Here is a 9,997-nt window from a genome sequence, read left to right on the forward strand (position 1 = left end):
GGAGATTTAAGATCAAAGTAAGGGCTCTGGAAGCCACAACACCCTAGGTCCAGTTTTCTATCCTCAATACACCAATTAAAGAAACATGTAATGGGGAAAAGAAGAGAAATATGGCCACATTAGCAAGAATCAAAATAAAAGTGCACAGTTACCCAGAAGTCCAAGTGTGAGGTACAGGCACGGGCTACAGTTTTAAGCTCGAGCAAGATGTTTACACAGTCTTTATCTAGGTGTCAGCCCCTTTACCATTATCTCAGCTGTAATTCTGGGATTGATCAGAAGGGCTTCTTGTCAGAGGTAACAGGTGGTTCTCTGGAGATGGGAACTTCACCTCCAGCATGCATTCTTGCCCTCCTGGACAATCCCCCACTTCTGGAGGGGATCTACCCTGTGAGGTTTGTTTCTACCTGGAATCCAGGTGATTGAAGGTTTAGGGCAATGAAATATATCTGCCTTCAGTCAAAGCCAAGTCATCAAAGGCACAACAGGAAGAGAGAAATGTATGACTTTGTGCTTTTAGTGCCCTGTGGGCCAAGTGAGGAATCAATGCTTTTTGGCAAATCTAGCTGCTAAGAGCCCCTTTTCATTGTTTCATGGTTTCTTAGCCCCCCATGCCCCTGTTCTTTCTTACCTCCTTTTGACACCTGTATCTTTCACTTCAACTTTCCAAGAGACATACTTACCTTTAAGTAAACTTTGAAACCCTGAAGTAGCTTATAATCACTCAAATGTTAGCTTTAAGCTGATTCTTCCCTTTAGCATATTTGGCTGCTGACATTTCTCACTGACAGTACTGGGGAGTCATGTTTTAAACACAGCTTTCACAGTATTCTGCATTAGTTGACTGTGCTTCTTTGTCTCAAATTCCTCTTCTAAAGAGTGGTGATGTGAAATACTTAGGTCATAAACTCAAAGTACTTCAAAAATTATAGTTTGTAGGTTACCATACACAGTAATGGCTTTCATTATGGCATTTCCATGGACTATCTTAGCTAATTAACCTAACCTAAGTTACTCCATTTTGCCTAGAGCAGCCATTTCAGAAGTGTCCTTTCCTCTACTCATGGGAAATACCCAGAAGGGAGAGGCAAACTTGAGTTCAGAGAAATGGCGTAACCGCAAAACCACAGAATGTTCTGATCTAGGCCCTGCACCTGGCTAACTGCTTATCTCACTTCTGTAAGCTCACCTCACTTGCCTGCACAATAACAGGTTCTTGATTGGTAAACTCAAATTTTGTTATGTAAACCTGATTGGCCCACTGATGTTCTGTTTGAACCATGCTTTCTGTAATCCTATAAAAACTCTAGCTGGCTGATACTCAGGGCTGCTTCTATTCCCGACATGGACTGCCCAGTCTGCCAAAATAAAACTTTACCTTGCTACTTTCAGTTAAGTGGTGTTGATGGTTTTTATTCAGAATCCGGCATATAACTTTCCATTCATGTATGCTATTTAGATCTGATATTCTAATTTATTCCCCTCCCCACACTCCACCCCTTGTTTTTGTCCAGCTCTTTTCCTTCCCAAGATAGTTGCTCCTTTGGCTACTTATTATTTTATTTATTTTCTTTATGTGTATAACTATTTTGACTTCATATACATAAGTGTACCACATGCATGCGAAGTCTGTGGATTCCAGATGAGGGCATCAAATCCCCTGGAACTGGAGTTATGGATGGTTGTAAGCTACCATGCAGGTGCTAGGAACCAAACCCAGGTCCTCTGCAAGAGCTGCCAGTGCTCCTAACTGCTGAGCCATCTCTCCAGCCCTCCCCTTCTGCATTTTTATCACATGTATTCCAGTACCTTCTCTTTAGGCCTCTCTTAAGGTCTATTATTTTTCCCCTAATGATCTCCTTTCTAGTTCTATGAAACACACATTTGATCCTCCTGCCACACATTCAAATAAACACATACATCATAGGTTCCACATAAAAATTCGAAAATAACATTTGTCTTCATGAGACTAGATTATTTTGATTAACATAATGATTTCTTCTTCCATTCATTTTCCTAGAAATGCAATGTTTCCATCACTCTGTGCGGCTGCATAAAAATCCATTGTGTATATGTTCCACATTTTCTTTATGGAGTCACCTGTTAGAACTAGGAGGCTACTTCCAATCCCAGGGTATTATGAGTAGTGCAGAAATAAACATAGATGTGCAAATGTTTCTGTACTATGTTGATCTAGAATTCTTTGGTTATATATTCAAGGGTGATACAGCTGGATCATATAATAATTCCACTTTTAGTTTTTTGAGAACTCTCCATATTGATTTCTACAGTGGTTATACCAGTTTGTATTCCTTATTAGTAATGAATGAGAGTTCCTTCCTCTTTTCCCATATCCTCATCAGCATTTGTTGAAAGGTGATTTCTTGATAATAGACATTTTGACTGGGGTGAGTGAGCTAGATTCTCAAAGCAGCTTTGATTTGCATTTCCTTATGGCCAAAGTGTTAAAAAACTGTTCAAGAATGTGTTGATCATTTAGATTTATTTTTTTGAGAACTGTCTATATTTGGTTTATTATCTGAATGAGAGAAGGAGAGGGAGAGGGAGAAGGAGAGAGAAAGAGAGAGAGATATTTTGAGGCAAGATCTCATGTATCTCAATTGGCCTTAAACTAACTACATATCCAAGTATGATCTTGAAATTTTGATCCTCCTGCCTCCACCTCCCCACTGCTAAGGTTATATGTATGCACTGTCATACCTGGATTATGTAATGGCTGAGACTCAAATCCAGGGCTTCATGTATGCCAGGTAAATACTCTACCAGCTGAATTGTATATCCAGATCCTGTTGTTCAACTGCTATGGTTATTTGTCTAGTCTAGGTATTACTCCCCTGTATGGCGTGTTTGTTTTGGAGACAGGGTCTAACTATGTAGCCCTAGATAGACTGGAAATCACTTTGTAGACAAGGCTGGCCTTTAAGTCATAAAGATCCACCTGCCTCTACCTCTTGAACACTGGGATTAAAGGTATGAGTCATCATGCATGGTCTGTTTGAGGTTCTTGGTGATTTTTAAAAGAAAATTTCTGAAATCTTCTGGCATTTATCTATTTCAGTACCTTTGAGTTTAATAGTTTGGAAAGTAATTATCTCTTGGAAGTATTATGTTACCTTGGCTTTTTCATGTTTCTGTGTTTTGATTTGCCATTTGTTGGTTTAGTTATCTATTCTGGAATTATTTGTGGATGTTCTTTTTAAGGAGCTGGCTTCTGAAGTCCCAATTCCCAGTACTACTCTGCTAGGAGAAAATGACTGCAACAACAATATCAAACAGTACAATTTACAGACACCCACTTAAAAGCAGTTACAGTACACTAATACCTCAACAATGCCCATAAAATTGAAAATGGTAAAGCTACTGTAGAATGGCAGTAGAATAGTATGGAGTTAAAATGTATTTAGACTAAGTGTGGCAATAGTAAATGAATGTAATAAAAGAAGGTGGCAGGGACAGGGAGAAATGGAAGAAAAGCAAGCTTAAATAAAGAGAGGAGGAAGGAACAGAATGGGCAAGAATGCCCTCGAGAAGCACAAAGAGCGAGAAGTTGGAGTCTGATTCTGATTCACATCTGTGCCACACTGCGGCAGCTTCCACTCCACCTTCTCACCAGGATATCCTCAAAAATGACTATAGTTCTAGGAATTGTTCCATTGAATTTCATGTTTTTCATATGTGAGTTTATCATTGACTTCCTAAGAAAGTGGGCATTTGTGTGGGGTTCGTGGATTTCTGTTATATAGAGAGACTGCCAGATCAGAGCAGATATATGACAAATTTAAATGTGCTGAACTAATTACTATCAAATATTTTTATATCATTTAGTCTCCATGTGAGCTTGTTCCAATATATGTTGATTCTTGTCACTAAAATGAAGGCTATGAGTTAATGTCTTCTATTTAAAGATACATTCATTTATCTTAAAACACCATCCTCTGAAAAGGCATTAAGACATTACTACCCACCTTTAAAAAGTCAATGTTTAAGTTTTTTCATTATGGCATTTTCTTATACTCCTCCTAATGCTTCTTCTAAAAAGTACCCTGTGCCACATGTATTCCATTAGTCCTTCCTTAAGATCTTTTCCCTATCTCTCATCCTTTTGTGTTTTGCTTACATTACCTACCTACCTACCTACCTACACACACATACACAAACACACACACACACACACACACACACAAACCATATATATACATACATGGGCACACATACATATACACACAAATACACATACATAAATTTAAATGCAGGTTCTGCATATGAGAAAAAAAAACTTTGATTTCTAAGTCTGGACGTCTGTTTAGGTTTTTAGATTTTTATATAGGGTGATACTAATGAAGAAGAAAAGAAATTCTATAAAAACAGAATTGAACACAAGAGTTGTGCTTTCTAAGAGAAACCCAAGTCCTATCAAGTGGCCTCAAATATGGACATCTGACCTCCCCTTAAGCACGCTTAATTTCCTTATCTAAATAAAATATGGAGTTTTCTTCCTATAGCAATTCCTTTAAACAGTTTAGAACTTTAGTTTACCATTCCTCAAAACATTCTGTTAAGGAAACACCCAGCACTCTTTCATCATTCCTTCATGTGTCTATGAGCTAGACTCTTTAGATGGTCAAGTTGCCCATTCTGCATTTGCCCTTATCTTGCCACTGGTAAAAAGTAAGTCTTTTACAAAACTAAACAGATCATGGTTACACTGATTACATACATTCATACATTACATACATTCATACATTTTTAATAAATTGTGGAAAGGTAGAAACACATGGAATTTGGGATTTGAAATATCACAGTCCATTGTAGGTCTTGTTTTGTAGGTCTGAGTCTCAGACTGTATAGAATTTCTGTACTGAAATGGCACAGACTCATTCTACTGACTGCTTTCTGAAAGTATTTGCCATCCTTTGTTAGATTGTTAAATTTTTATTTTAATATGTTGTCCTCTTTGTCCTTTGACTTCTCAACATTCAAAACAATTCAAAACAATTATTTCTGCATCAGCAGCACTATTTGCCATGTCAACTGGCTTGTCACTTACAGACTGCGGTGTGTGACAACTTTTCAAGGATACATGTTAGCACATTTTGAGACCTTAGAATTAAAGCTTTCACATCTCTTGTCCTTTTGAAAAAGATTATTCTGTAAATATGACAAGCAGTGTAGTTCTGCATTTTCATGAGCTGTGTTCCAGGTATAAAAAATTTAAATTTTTCTGTTCTTTTAATGACATATATCTTCTTATATCTGCATGATGGATTAACTTTATTCAACTACTTATTTTCTACCCTCGTGCTTAATATGCTCATTCGAATGGGTGAAATGAAATTAGAATAGAGACAACACTAAAACCCTTCTAGGCACAGCTCTGTTTAATACAATCGACTATTGTAATTTCCCAAAAGTTGAGCCATTTCAACCTTTTTTGTATTTGAATATTTTTGCAAGTATAAAATTGACTTCATCAGTAAAGTTACTTTGGAAATTTTGATTACCAATAGTCAGTCATTAAATAACACTTGGGAAAAAAAATCTAGCAATGGTACAATGATTAGCATGACTATTAATCTTTTAATCTTTTTGTGTGTATTCAAATGTGACTGTGTGGATGTGCACAGGCCAAGAAGCATCTGGAGAGGTTACAAGGCAACCTCGTGTAAAAGTCCTGGTCCTCACTTTCTGCCTTGAGATAACTTTTCTTGTTCACCATTTGGAATATCAGGCTGGATGGCCTGTGGACTTCTGAGAATTCCCCCATCTCCATCTCCCATCTTTCTGTAAGAATACTGGTATTACAGAGTCATACTACCATGCCTGTCTTTATATGGATTGTGGGGACTTGGACCCATGTGCTCACACTTCCATGGCAAATACTTTACACACTGAGTCATCTCCCCAGTCCTAGTATCATCATGATCATGATCATCATGATTATGATCATGTTTATGATTATTATTTTATTGTTTTGAGACAGGGTCTCCATGTAGCCCCAACTAGCCTGGAATATGCTACACAGACCAGGCTGTCCTTGCTGTTATAAAGGTTCACTGCCTCTCCCTTGCAAGTGCTGAGATCAAAGGCACATGCCACCAAGACTATTCCATTGTTAATGAGTGAGCTTACACATGACATAATAGATTATGGGGCGTGCTGGGCTCCAGGTGTGGGGTGAGCGTGTATCTGCTCCTGCACTGCTTCCCTGCATCTTCCATGGCTCTATGCTGCTGGGGCTTTGCCCAGCCATGTCCCTCCCTAATTTCACCTGTGCACTTTCCTCAAGATGCGAAATCCACCGGCCGCTGGATCACGTGGGAGAGTGTGAGGGCGGCTAAAGCTGGGATCCGTGAGTCGCGGAAAGACAGCTCTTCCAGAGAAGGCTGGATCCTAGGCAGTGAGACAAGACTCAGTTCAGTCAGACTCAGTGTTACAGCTCTTTATTCAGTGGCTCTGCGTGGCTCCAAGCCTCAGTGTCCCAGAGTGACCCTGCTCCTTCAATTATTGATGGGAATCAGGGAACTTTATACCGTGGGGGTAGTGGTAAAAGCTTCAGCTGATAGGTACTTTGGGGATGCCTCATTTGCGTGTGGAAATGGGCTCCCGCCAGGCTGCCAAACTGCTTGAAAATCACACAGGAAAGCCTAATAGTTACAGAGCCAGAGGCTACATTCCTGTGGCTGCTACTTCACAGAGGAGTCAGGAAAAATGCTGGGAAGACACCCTGCTGTGAAAGGAGTCTCTGCATATGGCTCCGAGCTCATGAGCTATCCGGACATGGAGAAACTTCTACTTTACACAACAGAGGTCCCCAACAATAGATAAAAGTAATTTAGCCTGCTTTAAGTTTTATAAACATAAGAGATGAGATTTGCTAACATCTTAAAATCACTCACAGCATTGTTCAATTTTAGTAATTCAGTAATATTCATATTTGAGAATGCAACTCTGTAAATGATTCTTTTATCTCTACACCTTAACCAAACTTTGAGATCTTAAAGATACATTCAACAAAGACATAACACTCATTAAATTTTGTCATATTTGCTTTGGGTTAGAAGATTCTACGTACTTTGTTAAAATTATTAACTTATTCATATTATCCATTGTTCTAACAGGAACTTCCTGAACTTGGTAGAACTATTAAGCAAAATTATTTCCATTTAAGTGACTTAAATTTAATCCTTTCAGCTATAATTCTTCCATAATTATGAGTCTCATAGTGAAACAGTTGATTATTGTACTTTCAAAGCGCAAGCAATGATTCTTCTCTGAGCAATGTTCTAATGTGTCTATTTTAATTTGTGATGGTTTCCTTTCTAAAACTTTAAATTACATTATTTATTTATTTATCTATTGTGTGTCTGTGTGTTTGTGTGGGGGGGTGCACATAAGCCAAACTGAGCATGTCGAGGTTAGGGGACCACGTGTGGGAGTTGGTTCTCTCCTTCCACCGTGCAGGGATCAAAGTCAGGTGGTCAGGCTTGGTAGCAACTGCCACTAACCCTCTGAGACATTTCACTGATATTTTTGTGAGCATTTGGAACCCTCTTACCATGCGACTCCTCCAAATCCTAAAATAATACTCTTGACTCATAGTGAGACTGCTGATTCCTCCCTGCCAAGGGAATTCCTTAATTCCCATGCATTTCACATCATGTAACAAATGTTCAATATCCCTTCAATTTTGAGGTACTTTTCTCTTTCCATTTCCTTTTTCAATCTTCTTTTCTCTATCTTTTCTGATACTCAATGCATAATATTATATCTTTTGTTCATGTTGTTGGTAGTGATATAAGATCTGGGACAATCAAATAAGAATGAATGTATTTATGGCATAATAGGAATAGGTTTTCTTTGTTGTTGTTTTTATTTGGTGTTTTTGAGACAGGGTCACCTGTAGCTACAGCTGACCTGGAATTCACTTTGTAAGTCAGGCTTACCTTGATCTCACAGAGATTCATCTGCCTTGCCTCTACTGCTGGGATTAATGGTATGAGCCACTACACCTGGCTAATAGGAATAGTCTTAACCCACTGTTATTTAGTTTTTACCAAAGCAAGGACTTGTAGAGGTATTCACACTAGGTCTTGAATAGCAGCATTAAGTTGTTATTGGTGGCACAGGATTTCCCTATCCTTTCACTGGGCCATTCAAGCACATTGTGTTCTACTCATGCTCAATGCTTTGTAACTCCTTGTTCACCGGTGACATCAAATATAAATCGTGAGAAGGCTTAAGATGAATAACCATGTCAGTCTCCTCCTTTAATGAACCCTGTGAGAGTAAATTCTATTAGCTTATGCTTTGGCTGAACTTGTCAAAATGATGACTCCCAACAACAAGGGTGGGAAACACAATTCCCTTAAACAAGCACATTACATGACATCTGACATAAATCAAATTTATGTTAAGGAGAAGGGAGAAAAATAGGTAGGTCACACACAGTAAGGCATTTTAAAGGGATCTGGATATTTGAGATATATAACATTCCTGGAGTGCTTTTGAATACCCCCTAGAAGGAGCAATTGTTTTGTGTTCTTTGAGTTATTATGAAAGGAAAAAGACTCTTCAGGTGGAACAATAGTTTTGCAAATGTGAATGATTTATAATTCTTACCAAGCCTGGAATTTTCAAGTCACTCACATGACCAAGATAGCTCTGGAGGTGGATACTGTGGATGTTAACAAGAGCAAAAGTCAATTTCCAGAAACAAGGCCTTCATCTCTACAATCTTGAATATTCCACTCATTGTTCATAAAACTTTTATGTCAATAAATTAGCCAACCATAGGATTGGTTACTCTGAGCTGTGTATTTCATTCTAAGAAATATCTCATTTTTTTACAACTAAGAGTGAACTTGAAATGATATGCTCTTTATAAGAGCAGAGTAACAAGTATGAGCTATGAATTAAACACAATTTAGCATCTTTATGTCTGTAAATTGACCTCAAAGTTTATATTTCTATAAGATCAAATACTAGGCAGTGTATGACTCCTTATGACATTCAAATTATGATTTTAACTTTCATTGTTATACAATTTTTTTCATTAGCTATTGTGACTTTACCTTTTGCCACAAGTTATTCTAAGATATTGTCCCACAAAATCACTTCTGAATGTTGAGTGATACAAGAAAGGAGGTGAATTCCAATTTAATCCTGTTAAACCAAGAGAAATAAAAAGGCAAGACCTAGAACCAAAAGTCCACCAAAACCAAAATGACAGTATCAAAAGGTATGCATCCAACTAAGATAGGACAGACAGCAAGAGGCTAGCCCCCTCTTTTAGTCAGTTTTCTGTTGAACTCCTAAGCACCATGACCAAAAGCAGAATGAGGAGAAAAGAGTTTACTTGGTTTATACTCCCAGGTCAAAATCCATCAATGGGGGAAGTCAGGGCATGAACTGAGGTAGAAACAGAAGCGAACCCATGATCCTGGTTACTGTCTAGCTCAACCCATGATGTTGGTTACTATCTAGCTCAACTCGTGATGCTGGTTCTGTCTAGCTCAATCCACAATGCTGGTTACTGTCTAGTTCCCTCTGGATCAGCTCTGCTGGCTTACTTATACATCCCAAGACCACATTCCAGGGGTGGAACCTCCCACAGTGGGCTTTGCCTTCCTGCATCAATGAACAATCAAGACAGTTCCTCACAGAGCTGCCTCAAACTAATCTGATCCAGATAATCACTCACACTTCCCAGATAAATCTTGGTTATGTCAAGTTGACAATAGAACAAATCAGGACATCATCCAAATGAACCAGGATAGAGGGTAAGCTCAGGTGTATGTTTGAGCAGATTTGTATAATAAAAGATTCTGGTTTAAGAGACAAATATACATGATAGCTTAAAATACCAGAATATGAATGCAGACATCAATTTATAAATTGAGTTCTTTTACAACCAAGCACAATTGTGATCAAAAGATCATCTTGGAAAATAACTGAATTTTATTGTTATATAATATAA

The sequence above is a fragment of the Nannospalax galili genome, unplaced genomic scaffold (genome assembly GCF_000622305.1).
Source record: "Nannospalax galili isolate Female #2095 unplaced genomic scaffold, S.galili_v1.0 scaffold96, whole genome shotgun sequence".
NCBI lineage: Eukaryota > Metazoa > Chordata > Mammalia > Rodentia > Spalacidae > Nannospalax > Nannospalax galili.